The sequence below is a fragment of the Schistocerca nitens genome, unplaced genomic scaffold (assembly GCF_023898315.1).
Source record: "Schistocerca nitens isolate TAMUIC-IGC-003100 unplaced genomic scaffold, iqSchNite1.1 HiC_scaffold_340, whole genome shotgun sequence".
Taxonomy (NCBI): domain Eukaryota; kingdom Metazoa; phylum Arthropoda; class Insecta; order Orthoptera; family Acrididae; genus Schistocerca; species Schistocerca nitens.
The window spans coordinates 715138-731136 of record NW_026045874.1 but is presented as its reverse complement, the minus strand read 5'-3'; the positions used below and the strand labels follow the sequence as shown (position 1 = coordinate 731136).

The 15999-nt window shown below is 38.9% G+C and overlaps 1 protein-coding gene across 21 annotated transcripts in view; it reads right to left on the bottom strand.

Annotated features, from left to right (window-relative positions):
- The window catches only part of LOC126227762 (uncharacterized), a 932351-nt gene that overhangs the window by 364207 nt on the left and 552145 nt on the right, over nt 1-15999 (bottom strand). For 6 of the 21 annotated variants that reach the window (XR_007544016.1, XR_007544020.1, XR_007544012.1 and 3 more), the window contains exons 1-2: nt 8869-9572; nt 919-1111 (exon numbers count right to left, since the gene is read on the bottom strand). The exons of 4 other annotated variants lie outside the window; for them this stretch is intronic. The gene's annotated coding sequence lies outside the window, so the exon portion shown is untranslated. Of the gene's footprint in view, nt 1-918; nt 1112-8868; nt 9574-15999 lie in introns of those variants that run through there. 11 more of the 21 variants (XR_007544041.1, XR_007544039.1, XR_007544025.1 and 8 more) reach the window with 5 other exon arrangements.

Here is a 15999-nt window from a genome sequence, read left to right as displayed (position 1 = left end):
CAGAACCTCAACACCTTCTCCCCATTTACTTCACTGTTCCTTCTCCATCCAACAAGCCACCATTCTTGACCTCTACCACCACCTCAAGGATGTCCACATTGGTACCTCCATCCACATCTAAAGTACCGAGAGTACATCCGCTTCGGCAGCTGCCAGCCATTCCACACCATTCTAAATTACATTCCGCACCATTTCCAGAAACATCTCCCAGGCCTGATCTCGCCAGTCATCTCCCACAGCTCACAAATCCACAGTCTGGTCACAAAGGGGCTCTTCCCTGACGACTGGAGAAACTGAATCACATTCTCCACCAGGGTTTCGATTTCCCCTCGTGTCGTGGAATGAGGAATGTCCTATCCACTATCCTCACAGTGGTATTCTGCCAACCACTGAATCTTCCTGTAATGCTCCTGTAATTGACCCAGATGCAGGTCCTGTCCCATACATTCTTCCACTACCACCTGCTACAGTCTTGTCACTGGAATCTCCTACCCCACCTGTCAAAGCAGTAGTGTGATCTACAAACTAAGCTGCAACCACTGTGCTACATTCTAAAAAGGCACGACAAGCTGTCTGTCTGGATGAATGGCCACCACCATACTGTTGTCAGGAGACAGCTGGACTACACATTTGTTGATCATGCTATCCGACAAAATGTGTTTCACTCTAAGGAATGCATCATATAGATCCTTCCTACCAAGATCAGCTTTTCTTAACTGGACAGGTGGGAACTCTTCGTATGACAAACTCTTTGATCCCGTGATCCCCCAGTCCTCAACCTTTGCTAGTCCGTGTCCTCCGCATGTTCATCCCTTCCCCCGACCCCAGTCCAGCACACAAACACCTTCTATCCTGCCAATTCACCAAAGGGCCCTTTCCTCTTCTCTATTGTTCTCCACTCAGCCAAGCACTACCTACCAATGCACCTGTGATGGTCCAGCACACATGGACGGCGTCCACGATGGGCCCGGATGCTGCTACGGAGTTGCTGATACCCCCACATGTGGTGAGAGTAGCCAACAATTTAAGTGTATGTGGTGGCATCACGGACAGGTTGTTATGTATGTTGTTGCTGCCTCAATGCCACCTCCAGATGGCTCCCTCAAATTTTCTGCAAGGAAAAATAAATCCTGTATATATAAGATTTTTGGGAACAAGAGCTTTACACTACTATGAAATCTTATCAAGATATGACAATATTTATGCAGCTTCTTTCAGATGATACTTTACTATAGATAACTGCATTATCTGCAAAATTTCTCAGGTTACTATTAATATTGTGCACAAGGTCAATAACAAACAACATGAACAGCAAGGGTCCCGACACTACCCTGGGGCATATCCAAAGTCACTTCTTTATCTGAAGATGACTCTCCATCCACGACAACATGTGTTCTCCCTACCAGAAAGTGCTCAATCCAATCAAGTTTCACTTGATGCCCCATATGACCATACTTTTAACAATAAGCGTAGGTTTGGTACTGACTGTGAGCCAAATGCTTTTCAAAAACCAAGAAATGCTGCCTCTAAATCGCTGCCTTGATGTTTTTGGAATCCGTGCTGGTTGGCACCTAGGTGGTCTTCTGTTTGAGATACCTCATTATGTTTGAGCTCAGAATATGTTCTAAGATTATGCAACAAATCTATGCCAAGGGTATTGGACAGTAATTTTATCTATCACTTCTACTACCCCTTTTTGACCAATAGATTTTAGTTAGAAGGGGGACTAGCTCAGTATAGAATATGACAGGGATTCACATCGCCCTGGAGCTCTGTTCAGTTTTAACAATTTCAGGCTTTAACTGAACACTACTGACACCAACATTTATTTCACTGATCTTTCCAGAGATACAAGGGTTAAATTGAAGCAATTCTCCTGTGTTTTCCTTTGTAACTGTTATAAATTTTTGACATGTCTCCTGTATGCAAACCAAATGGATTGCAAATGTACATGAGATGTATAAAACACAATTCACTGTTCAAGTAATACAAACTGGAACACACTATCATCTATACATGTACAAAATGCAATGAATGCTCGAATGCTCCTCAGGTTTCAAACAAAGACCTGAATCCTGTTCTTGGTTTATTTTCATGATCACAGTAATTCTAGTGTGCAATTGCAATTTGTGGCTTTTATAAATAGTGTCAAGAGTTTACGAAGCAAAGAATGTAAGCAGCCCATTATTAAATGTTATCAGTGGTTGTAACAACAACTGGCATAAACTATGTTGTTTATTCTAATTATGTCATGATTTCCAAGGTTGGTTAGTGTGGCATTTCAAGATATTTATAAACATCCCAACACACCACTGGAAAGCCGTCGACAAGAGGTGCCCATGAGTAAGTTGAAGAAGAAATGTAGTGAGAAAGGGGAAACTGTGTGTTTTCCTTTATTGTATGCATTGAATGTGGAGCAGTCGTGGAGCCAGCGAGAAGGTGACCAGTGAACAGTAAAATGGTATTACAACCACTGGTCATACGGGAGTGATTTGTGGCATAGTGCAGCAAGTGCCTGAATCCGAGAACCATGGAGTAAATGACACACCAGCAAGGGCATAATGAACGATTGAACAGCAGTAGTTGTTTATCTGGTTTGCTCTCCCAGGTCCTGAAGTACGCATATACGGACATTTTTGAATGTTCTCAAGAGAATGGTATTACCGTAGCAAATGTTTGTTATGTTGTTAAAAGTAATAGCGAAAATGTTGGGCACAATGTACCCCATTTGTGATAAGTGTGGCTATTTATTTAGTAGTGCAGTAGAGAGAACTTGCAAAAACATTCCAGGTATCTTCACCACAGTTGGATCGACAGGGAGGTGGCACGGAAGGATTCAGACCACCAAACAACTACAACAACAACAATACCAGAATGGTATTACCGTAGCAAATGTTTGTTGTGTTGTTAAAAGTAATAGTGAAAATGTTGGGCACAATGTACCCCGTTTGTGATAAGTGTGGCTATTTATTTAGTAGTGCAGTAGAGAGAACTGGCAAAAGCATTCCAGGAATCTTGACCACAGTTGGATCGACAGGGAGGTGGCACCGAAGGATTCGGACCACCAAACAACTACTCTGAGAAGAGAGGATAAAGGTAATACTACTTTCATCTGGCGGTGTATCAGGGTCGGCAAAATATTGTCCTGCTGTATCAGCCAGGGATGCAACTTCCCCATAGTGCTGGTGTAAGATCCACCACAAACCCTACAAAATATGTATCAGCAAGAGAAAGCGGAAAAGTACACCCCATATGGTAACCGTGGAAAAGGCGAATGGAGAATGCACCAGCAATTAAGTGCAGAAAATTGATCTGAACCAGAATTACGACTCAAAAGAATAGAAGACAGAAGCTGCCCCTGACAACCAGCGATCAACAACAGTGTCTTACCTCACACGTAGCAAGGAATCAAGAAGAATAATATTTAAGAGCTTCTTTTGAATGAACTGTCTGATTAGTAAACACATAACGAATGGAAACTATAATTTACTGTTGGATACCTGAAACAGAAAAAAAAATAAGACAGTGGCAGCAAGAGCAGACATCGGCTTCAACTTCAGCACTGGCTTCGGCTGTTCTTCAACAAGCACGCAATTCACAGTTCCGCAGAAGGGTGAGCCTGAACATTAAAAAAAAAAAAAAAAAAAAGTTGAGACATTTCTGCGAGTGTAGGGTTTAATATTAATACTGTCGATTAGTAATAAAAAGTGTATGCCAATCACAAGAAATACGGCAATGCAAAACGAGGAGTTGAGATTGATACTTGAAGGCATAAATAAAGAACAAGCAGAGAAGGATAAAGCAATACTGGAAGGCATAATTAAAGAACAACCAGAGAAGGGTAAGGCAATACTAAAAGGTATGATTAAAAAACAAGCAGAGAAATACAGGGAAGGACGGAGAGTGGAACAAGTAGAACTAATTTAGTCTATTAAGGAACAAGTTAGTGAATCAATCAATGACGTACTCAACCATAAAATACAAGAGGTTAAACCCAACTTAGGATCTAACTTTAATGCACAAGTTAATAATCAAAACATTAAAATAATGGAAATAAATTCTAGAGTAAAAGAATTACGAGACTCAGTGTCAATAGAGGTGCAACAAGTACCTAAACAAGTGTTAACAGATCATTTACAGGAAAGCATACATAGATTAACAACCAGACAGTGGACAAGCTATGTAAATAATGTGAATTCCCGATTCCCAGCGGTATGCACTAGTATTTCGGACATAAATAAGCAAATCACGTCCATACGGGAAAATGCTGTAGCAGGAACACCTGATGCTATACAACAGTTGGAGAAACGTTTACAGTTATTCATAGAAAAAGAAGTAAAAGAAAACGGAAATAAATAATGGCAAAATCACTTCTGGGGAAGGTACAATTAACAGTAAACAAGAACTTGATAGAATATGGAAAGCAATAGACAATAATAAAAAGAAATTAGAAAATAGTAAGCCTTAAACTATAACAGGAGTAACTAAAGATGTAATAGAGGGTTTATCTATAGGTAATGGGTTTAATTTAGCAAAGCAATTTCCAAAGTACAAACGAGACAGTGATGGACACCCAATTTATTTTTTACGAGTGTTTGCCAGATATTTGCCCAAAAATTGGGATGACTTAAAGAAAATAGATTTCACATAAGGATACGTATTGGGAGAAGCAGTGGAATGGGGAAATGCTTATGCAGAAGAATTTGTGTCTCAGAAAGCTTTAAGAGAAAGCACTGGTCTTCAAGTATCCAGGAAAAATTAATGAAAGTTATTACACCCTACTCCATACAATAAGTCATGGGGCACATATTAAAAGTATTTGGAATGGCATTTGACAAAAACTAAATACTTAGATGATCCAACAGATGAAATGCACTTACTGAAAGTACTCATTAGATGTTTACCATACCACGTTCGACAAGGAATATTGTACAGAGAGTGGAAAACCGTGAGTGAGTTATTAATGTTTATTGAAGTTTTAGACACACTGAATACTGAAAGAAATGAAAATTATTCAGTGAATGACCAAAATACGGGGAACAGAAATAACATATCCTTTCCTAATTCCTTACCGCGGACAAAGGAACCTAATTATTTTAGAGTAAGCAGTAATGAAACTGTTCACAGCACGGATAATGGTCTAAATCACAATAACCCTAGAGGGGGAAGAATTCAGATTGATAACATCAATTCACAGTTGTTTACACCTCAAAACCAACAAATAAATATGCAACAAAATAACGTGGGGCAAACCACCATACTGTTGAAGTAAGTTCCAATCAGTATCCGGTCATAGTGACGGAAAACAAGAAAAATCCTAGGTCAACGGCCAGAATTCAGGATGTCGCAGAACAATACTCGGCCCATATATAAGTAAAATGATCGTTTATAGTAAAATGTCACCTATTAACGATTGGTTATTAGCGAAAGAGGAAAATTTAGAAAAAGTGCAACACAAACCAATTGCAATCGGAGGAATACGAAATCAAGAAGTGGAAATTTACATTGATTCAGGAAGCGAAGTATCAATTTTCGAGGAATGGCTATTAAGTGGAAGAATAAAGGAATTTCCTAAGTTACCTGTTACGGGAGTAAATATTGTAGGTATTACAGGTACTAAGAGTAATGTAGTGAAATGGGAAACAAGGATTACATTTTAAATAGATCAACTTGTGTTTGAACAAACCATGTTAATAGTCCCTAAAATAAATACACAAGTATTACTAGGAGTAGATTGGTTAATGAAGTGTGCGGTGGTAATAGACTTTCAGAGTGACTTCTTTAAGTGCAATCTAGATAACTATAGCCTAATAGAGAGATCTTGTTTAAGACAGATCGATGTCATGGACTAAATGGGAGTAATAATTTATGGTTAACAGCGAAAGCTAATTTGTACGCTAAGGCTTACGAATCTGAACTGTTGTTAACCCTTACTCAAAAGGAAGTGCTATATGGAATATTATGCAAATATTCAGATGAATTTTCAGACAAACCAGGGAATATAGGATATTATGTGAGTAGTTTTAAAATCAAAAGCAAAGAACCTTTCTTTTCCGTAGACCTTACCCTGTACCTATCAACGTAAAACAGGAAGAAATACATAAAATGTTAGCTTCTAATGTTATAGAAAGAAGCACAAGCATAGACAACATTCCACTGTTGGTTGTCAGAAAGGAAACAGGAGGAGTGCGCCTATTACTAGATGCGAGAACCTGGAATCGTCACATTGAACTGGAGAGAGATTGTCCCATATGCATAAACGAACTACTTGCTTGTTTTGCAAAAGCAAATTATTTTAGTTCTGTGGATCTGATGGATGGGTACTGGCAGGTGAAATTAGCTAAAGAATCTAGACTTTATACTGCATTCCTATATGACGGAAAGTCTACAAGCTTAAAGTTTCGCCATTTGGGTTAAACATATCAGCATCAGTGTTTATAAGAGCATTATATCAAGCATTAGGGAGAAAGTTGTTACAAGAGCTATTGATTTATGTAGAAGATATACTGATTGTTTCAGAAACCTGGGAGGAACATTGTGATTTACTTGCAAGCGCAATAGAGAAATTCTATACCGAGGGAATAACTACTAAGCTCGCTACATCACATTTTGGGCAAGAGGAACTAAAATTCTTGGGACATCTCATAGGAATAAGAGGAATTAAACCAGATCCATTACGCATTAAAGCGATTAAAGACTGTCCACATCCACAGCATGTAAAATAGTTACGTTCCTTTTTAGGATTAGTGGGATTTTATAGACGGTATATACAAGGACAGGTCATAGTAATCCACATCTACTATCACTATTAAAGCAAAAGGCAAAATGATTATGGGATGAAAATGCAGAAAAGGCATTCCAGGAAGTAAAGGATACCCTAGTCAACGCTCCTATTTTAAACCATCCAAGTCTTCGTGAACCATTTGGCATCACAACAGATGCATCAGAATATGGCATAGCAGCAGAATTATTGCAAGGGGAATGGGACCCAGAAGAGGGAGAAAATAAAACCACTGCTTTCGCTAGTTGCAGCCTAGACAAACACGCTGAATTATACAGCAACGGAGAAAGAATTACCGTATTTACTCAAATCTAAGGCACACTTTTTTCCAGTTTTTGTAATCTAAAAAACTGCCTGTGGTTTACAATCAGGTTCAAAGTAAGCGGAAGTTCTGAAAAATGTTGGTAGGTGCCGCCACAACTAACTTCTGCTGTCTAATATACACAGCGCTACACAGGCATGCTTTGCAGGCACAAAGATAAATACTGGCGCCAAAACCTCTGCATCAGTAAATAAATTAAAAGAAAAGGTAGAAGAATGTAAACATTATGCCATGTATTTTTTGTATTTGCTGCTATCTCATTTAAATCCTGTCTGCCTAATTAACTATGAAACTAGAGTGAGACAACAGCAAACACGGAAGAATATACATATCATGTCATGTCATGTCTATATTTGTATTATTCTTATGCTGAATAGTGATTCAGTCAGAAATGAAGCACAGCAACTGACTAGATTTTTAAATCTAAGAGGACTCATTTCTGTGCAGAATGTAATGTACTAAAGAGGCGTCTGCAAAGATTTTCAAACAGAAAATTTTTTTGCCAAACTCTCGTTCAGAACATCTATCATACGCAGTCTATTATTTGGTTCTTGTTGATCATTATCAAAGAAAGCAGCAGTGTAAGTAACAACAAATAGCAGTCTCTTGCCATTGTTTCGCTCAAGAGACAATTCCTCTTTTTTTATTGTAAGCCGCGGTAGTGCGCACAAAAGCAAGCCATGCCACGAGCGGCTACAGGTCGTTAACACCCATTATCAGAATCTGACAATGCACAACACAGTACAATAATGCATTTTCAGCTTAGAGTGACGTAAACACCTATAACAAAGAGAACGGCACTCATCAGATCAAAACAAAATAGGCAATCGATTCAAACCATATGAAGCAGGTGGTTTTAGACAAATGTACCTGCTGCAAATTTTGAGAAACATAAATCATCCAGTTTGGCATTGCAAACAAAGTTCATCACCTATTAATGTTAGCATGCCAACAGAATATAATAAATCGGGTAGAAACTTCCAAGTTCTTGGGTTCAAATACTGATAAAAAGTCAAAACTGGCCAACTCTGGGGATACAGAGACATTCATTCATTAATGTTCTGTGGGAGAATATTCTGTGTTGTGGACATATCTAAGCAATTAGGGACGTCAACCAAAGGCTCAAATTGCATTCATTCACTGATTAAGTATGCAAAAATTCACTTCATTCTGAAAGTGACAGCAATATCCACAATTACAACAGTAGAAGGAAAGGATAACTCAACTTCATACATGTTTTAAATGATCTATGCAAGAGGCTAAATGTAATTAGTGTCCTGGCTCTTCTGTTGCACGATGCAGTCACCAACTGCGAAATGAGTGATTGTAACTAAACAACTGTGTTTGTTTTCAGTGTTAACAGCAGGAAGAAAACTAGATGTGGTGACAAAGTGACCTGTGGCAAAGCCCGAGGCTGAGGTTTGGTTGGAATGTGACAATTCCACTCACCGTTTGTCATGTTCACTGTCCTTCATTCAATTCATAAATATGAACTGCAGCATGCAAAGTAAGAGACAGGTACAGTGTCACTGGACTTCTGCCATGCAATCTGCTGTTCAGCTGACATAATCCGTACTACAATTTGAATACATCATGTATAACATGGAAGTAACTAGCAAGCTACCAATGCAAATGGTAAATGTGTAACCAATATAGTAGGCACTGATTAAAGAAATGCAAGTGAACAAATTAGATACAGCATGCAATAAAAAACACGAGAGTTACTTGGCAGTCGCAAAGCAAACATTCGACAGTTTTTACTTACTGCTGTACGACTAGTTCTGACCGACTGTTTCACTCCTCCCCCAAATACATCCCCAAGTCCACCTCTGGGAGAATGGTGCAAGCAACTATGGCTTCAAAACAGTTACAGTGGGTGGTTCTGTAAGGCAGTGGAATGGTGAACAGTTCGATAGCTTGCATCAAACTCTAGCTGAGAACGAAGTTTGTTTAGTTAAGTGCTCCATGTGACATACCTGAAGGATAATTTAACAGTAATAATTTTATTACTAAGCCATTAGGGAAAATGGTGTCATTACACCAACAGATAATGTCAATAAATGTTACATTACTCTCTGTAAAAGAAGAGTAGGTTAAGTACTGCAATTACATTTAATCATTTTCCCTTCACACTGCAGAAGGGGCAGGCATGAGCCAAGCACATTCTGTTTATATGCATGCTTAGTAAATACTTAGACAAATAGTGGTATTTTATTGAACAATTTGTTACCTACATACGAACAACTATAAGTTCAATCTAGAGTATCATGTATAAATATGTATTGTTTCTTGCAGAGCGTAATATATTTCCTCAACATTTTACTTCTGCAAACTACTGCTTGGTACAATGTACAGAAGTACAAAAGTTTATTGCCTCCATGATCTTTAGCTCGCAGAATGTTGGCTTCTAATGTGCTCTATATATGAACATTTAGCATTTACTCTAATGAGCACAAGCTGCAACAACAAGATTTCATGCAAATACCTAGAATTGCCCCCACATGATAATGCCAGACGACAATGCTTCATGACAATGCTTCTATAAAACCCAAAATGAGACATTTCATAAAACTTCACAGAGACAATTAGTGATAGTTCTTGACAAGTAAATTACTCTTACAGCAACACACTTTAAATTTTTTGCCCACAATAATTTTTGCCATGACATTCATTGGCTTCATTATCAGATGACAAAAATTAGAATCAAACATTTCCCTTGACCTATGTAGGTCAACCACAGCCGATGATACCAAAAACCAAACACCTGCAACTGCGATAAATAAAACCAAACCCACATCACCTCGAAAACACAAAAATCAAACTTCCCCACAGAAATTAAAAACAATCGATACACGATAAACACACAAAACATCCCTACTCATGAACAATAGACCCAAAAAAACTACTACTTACCACCAACAAATTCCGGCACTGCACACTTGGTTGGCCAACACTCACTCACTCACTCACTCACACACCAAATAAAAACCACAATAATAAACTGAACCCAATCACACATTAGCTACACGTCAAAAACAACTGTAACAAAAAAAAAAAAGGTCCTCTCGAACATAATCATAAAAGAATCCCCCCCCCCCCACACCCACCTAAATCCACAACCATTACCCACAATCACCCCCCACATACCGAACACCCTCAACTAACCACTATCCTGTACATCTAACCACTGCCCACAGAAGAACACAAAAAATACAATAATGCCCAGCGACACACTTCCAACACCAATACTCATCTAAATGAGATGGGGGGTTAGAACAGCCACTCTTCCCTTCCTTATAACTGATTTAACCACCACCACCCCCCCCCCCACAAAAAAAATTTCCATTGCAATAGCACATGCACCAGTTTCACAATTTTTAAACTCTAAACTATGGTTTACGACTAAATGAGCAAAACCCCTCTTCTCCAAACCCCTGTATGACGAAAAAGCATCTGAAACTACAGTACTCCCCTCCTCAATTAACCCTTCAAGTCCCTCTTAGTGCGCCCCTCCAAAACCCTGAAAACATAATCGGCATACCCACCCCACAAAGTAACAACCTCCCCACACCCACAAACCAACCGGAGATTTACCTCTCCCATACTTCCCTCTTCCCAAACTGTGACTGATCTATCTGAAACACGAATCCCGGCTCAACCAACTTACTCTTATAATACTGACATACTCAGAACACACTGCCCTACAAAAAGAAAACCAATCTAACACCGTCCTCTCACTCACTACAGTCTCATACACACAAAAACTAATAGGGGACCTGTAACAAAAATAGTACGTCATGAAAATAATCTCTCACAGCCAACCTAGATTTCTCGAACCAGGTACCGCGTCTACGGGAGCTCCAAACATTGTCTTTCCAACACCAACACATGTACAAGTCAGTGGTCCGAGACGCCGGAACTATCGCCAACCGCATATTCTCTTGGCAAAACGCCACACTTCACAATTTCCGCTATTAATCCAAACACCTGAGGGAACTTAATCGAGGACAACATATCCTCTCCTATCTCCGCCCGCAACATGGTGCTATTTCAGTTTATCATCATATTCACACCTAAAAAGAGAATCCATGCAATAAATTAAACGTCTTACCGCACCACAAACAGCAAACCAATAAAACGTATCAAAAACGCTGACACGTAAACAGAACACAATAAAACTAATAACTCACTGAAAACAATTTCAATCCTTACGTCATGAACAATGCCAACAACTCCGCTCTTCCAAAACCAAAGTTCAAATAAACCCAATACACCACATAAGACAACGCACATACATACACACATCACCAGAGGGAACCATCAAACACAAGAAGACATCTACAAACAAACAACTCAAACTAAACTCAGCGCCGTAATGTCACAGACCACAACATCCATAACGTCACGGGTCAAACCAGACGGGTGGAATCTGACACTTCCGTTGACTCCAGAACTCGGGCTACGCTAGAATTAGAGACAACAGAATTCAGATTAAACAAAAAACATTACAAGTGAAGTTCTGGTAAAGGCGGATGCGCATCATCGCAATCTACAATACACACATCATCTCTACTACACCTACATACCACCCACCCCCCCCCCCTAAACAACTTCGAGCCATATTGTAAACAAGACACGCGAACGACCTAAACAAAAAGAGCATCATACACGCCAACTACACAACGTGTGGCAAAAAGGGGCACACTTATCACTCACGTTGTGCACTATATAGACCCATACTTTCCTGAGCACACAACTATGTAAGATTCGCAAATAAGAAGCTATCTACAGAAACGAAACTGCGCTTATAGAAGTCATACTGAGCGCATATGAACTTCAAATTTATAAATTATGTTAACGAATTTCATATTATGACTCCCAAGTACATCAAACAACGCAGTTTTGTGAATCACTTTAATAATATCGGTAAATCCCAAACAACGTTATTCACAACTGGGAGACTCAACTAGCTGTTCCAGCCATGGTACGTCACAAGTCTTTAACGTCGTACTGTATTAAGGCAGCATCCGCTGCATGACACAACCACGAATACATACGATGTTTCTTTCGCCTGTAACTCGACTTGTTAACCGCAGAGTATTTTCATGCCGCACTTTTACATTTTACTCACTCATATTATCACGCAAATATTAAACCTAACTACGTTTAATAAGAAAAAAAAGATAAGCGGAGTCAACGGTCAAGAGACAATTATTAGATCACTCACATCTTGATTTTCTAAATGTACACCACACAATAAACTTTTAAAAAAGTGACAATCACGGAACATCGATTAAAAGTGACGACTGTCGTCTGTTCTGCTTTTTTACGAACAACTACCAGTGATGCCATCCTCTGAAGCTCAAAGTCCCAACCTGTTACTCAAAATGTCCCTTTTCTGTATAAAGTGTCCAATGGTAAGGAAAAACACATGATGCCTAGGAAAAGTGAGTGAGAGAGAGAGATAGGGAGCGGAAGAGAGAGAGAGACAATAGGTATAACAAAAGAAATAATGGCTTACGATTCCACATGCAGAAGAATAAACTAGTAGTAGAGTTTAAAATGCAACTACAATATATAACAGCACCCTCGCAATACTACATCATATAATGTAAACTCAGGACTTACATTATTGAAGTGCTTGCTTATCCTTTCAGAAAATACAGCCTTCCTTTTGAAGAGATATACACGTACTCCTCCCTCTTTCAGTCTCCATCGCACAGTTAAACTTTCACTTAATACAAGTTTTTCTTACTGTGAAGCATGAGTTGTTTTTGTTCCACTTAATAAGTTGTGAAGTCTATTCCGTTTGCTTGAAATAAACATCTCACAAAACAAATGAATCTCACTTCTCACCACGAATTCTGTTTCATTTTCTCTCATCTCACAAAACAAATGAATCTCACTTCTCACCACGAATTCTGTTTCATTTTCTCTTTTTTACATCACTTGCAATAGAAAATATTCTTTTGGATTCAGCATTAAAATGTGGAAGAACCAGCTCAGCAAGTTTACTGATATTCTGAATCCCTGATACCGGAAATCTTTCAAGTTTGAGATTTCACTCTGCATACGATCCAAGTCCATTTCTGAAAGTTCCTTCTTCCTATTTCAGCTACAAACTGTAGGCTTCTCCATTCAGCTGCAAAGGTAATTACATCAGATCCTCCAAACTTCGATGCGATTCGTGATACAAATCTGGTACCTTCTGTCAGCTGTTAATGCAATATTTGACTCTACGAATTTTAAGTCTCCAAAAAATTCATCGTGTATAGGCAGATCCTTCATTTATTCGATTGCTGCGATATAGAAATCAGTGCATTTAAGTCTTAGTTTATGAATTCCCTTTCCACATTTCCTAGCGAGTTTGTTATAACCGTTCACATTTGGGACCAAGATATTCTGGTTCTAATAGGAGATAATGGTATGATGGAAGTTTATTAATCTTGTGTATTTCAGTGAGAACGCAAGGGTTTTGAAAGTTCTGCCCAATGTTTTATAAACAGACCAAAGAATCTCCTGAAAACTTGTGAATTAATATTTTCCTCAATTGGAAAAGAGCGTTAAAAGTGTCGAAGTAAACCAAAATATACCTTAGAGACAATATGTAAGCACTGAATACACAAACAACGAACAACGTAGCCAACATGTGGAGGGATCAATGTTGCAAACAAAAACATGTTCTGAGCTAAGTGTAAACGTGCCTTATAATACACGAACTTTCAAATTCGCGAAGCTCTGTTTCTGCAGACGTTAATCTTGAACAGTTGCTAACTGGAAGTAGTGCAAAAACACGTCCCAGTTTTCCAGCAGACGAACAACACATACATGCAAAATAAGCTATCGCGTTCCCGATAATTTAAAGAACCATTTACGTTCAACTCCTAAAAGTTCTTGAAATTCTTGTAAAATAGTGCAGCGCTTTGCACTGCCAGGTATGTTGGTTGTCACGGACCTTATTAACTCTTCACAGGATCTAGCAAGCTTCTGACATGTCTTGTTTGTAACTGAAGCAGATGAATGGCATATAGAGTTGAGAACAATCAGATTTGGTACAACATTTCGAAGTCTTGTTATGACAGAATTACAGATTCCCAACATTATAGACACATTGTCACAAGCCATGCCAATTACATTTGTAATTGGAATATCTTTCTCTTTCGACACACTCCTCAGAGCTATGAATAGATTTTCTTCCGAGCAGTCTTTGGCATCCAGAGGTTTCGACACCAGAAGTTGGGTTTTCACATACCCATCACCTGGCGACACATATTTCACTAAAACGTATATATGTTTGCTATCTGATATGCCGGTACTCTCGTTCACTAAAATAGAAAATTTCCTTTAGATACTGAAACGTTTTATCAGTTTCCACCTTTGCAATAGCATTTTTCACTATATTGGCACACTTTATACGACCTCAAGTAACCTCTGAAGCAAATTTGAAGTCAGAGAAAACATCTTTTAACACAGGAACAAGTTGGTCCACTGTTGAAAATGCAACAATATGCTCAGCGAAAACAGTTGATAATCTCAATTCAGCTGTCTTCGCCTTTTCCGTATGTTTGCTTTCATCAAACATTTTCGAAAACAATCAACAATAGTTTTGTTCCTTTGCACAGTTTCAACATGTTTAATGTTTTTAACTCGATAAGCATTTTTTTCGAGTTCGCTTCTACTGCAGGCAACAATAAAGTAACACTGTTTACACCACGACTTTCTGTTGTTACCTTCAACGGCATCCAACCAACCTCTAAATCTGTCAGTTTGAAGCCAAGAGTTTTGGAAAGTTTCAGTATGTTTTACCAGATCTCATTCATTGCACCCGCATATCGATTTCTCTGCACTCGATGGGTTGCAGTCTGACATTCCTAAATGTGTGCAAAACAAACCACTCAGAAACAATTCTCTGTCTTTCCAAGCATTAATCCCGACTTGCGGGGTCTGCTGTTTCACTACATCTTCTCCACTTCTCCCCGTCGTTGAAATCTTCTGGTCTTAAGCCAATAACGTGCATGTCTCCCCTGACGTTGTCAGTCCATCTCTTTGCCGGTCTTCCTGGTGGTCTTGTTCCTCCTGGGTTGATGTGGAGCTCTGTTTTTGCAACTGAGTTGTCTTGCTTTCTCATGACGTGGCCGTAACAGCGGAGACGGCTTCTCTCACTAGAGGCTTTATTGAGCTACCTGTCGGACAAAAAGAAGCAGTTACTGGTTTGTGGTGATTTTAATGTAGATTTCTTAAAAGATACGGATAGGAAAATTGAGCGAGAATCTTTGTTTCATTGTTTCAATCTAGTATTTGTTGTAAATTTTCCAACTCATGTGCAGTAGGATAGCAGGTCACTTATCGGTAACATTTTCATAGACAGTGCTCAGGCAGAAACAATTAATGTGTACCCAGTTGTTAATGGGCTATCAGATCATGATGCACAGTTCATGGAAATAACACATATAGCACCTTACAGGCTTCAGGCAGGTTCATACAGGGCAGGGAGTTTTAAGAGCAGCCTAGAAAAGGTAGAATGGGATGAAGTATACACAGAAAATTATGCTAATGCCAAATTCAATTTATTCCACCGTAAATTTGTCTCAATAGTTGAGAGTTGCTTTCCTGAAATCTTATCCAAAAAAGCCATTACAAAGTCAAGTAAGCCATGTATTACTAAGGGAATTAAGATACAACATAAGAGGAAGAATGAAATATATGGACAGGTCAGAATAAGTCAGGATCCGACGTTACTTGCTTTCTACAAAAGATACTGTAATATTTTAAAGAAAGTCATTAAGAAGTCGAGATGCTTATGTGTTCTGACAGAAATTAATAATGCAGATAATAAGATTAAAACTGTATGGAACATTGTCAAATGGGAGATGGGGCAGCCTCGCAGTGCACAGCT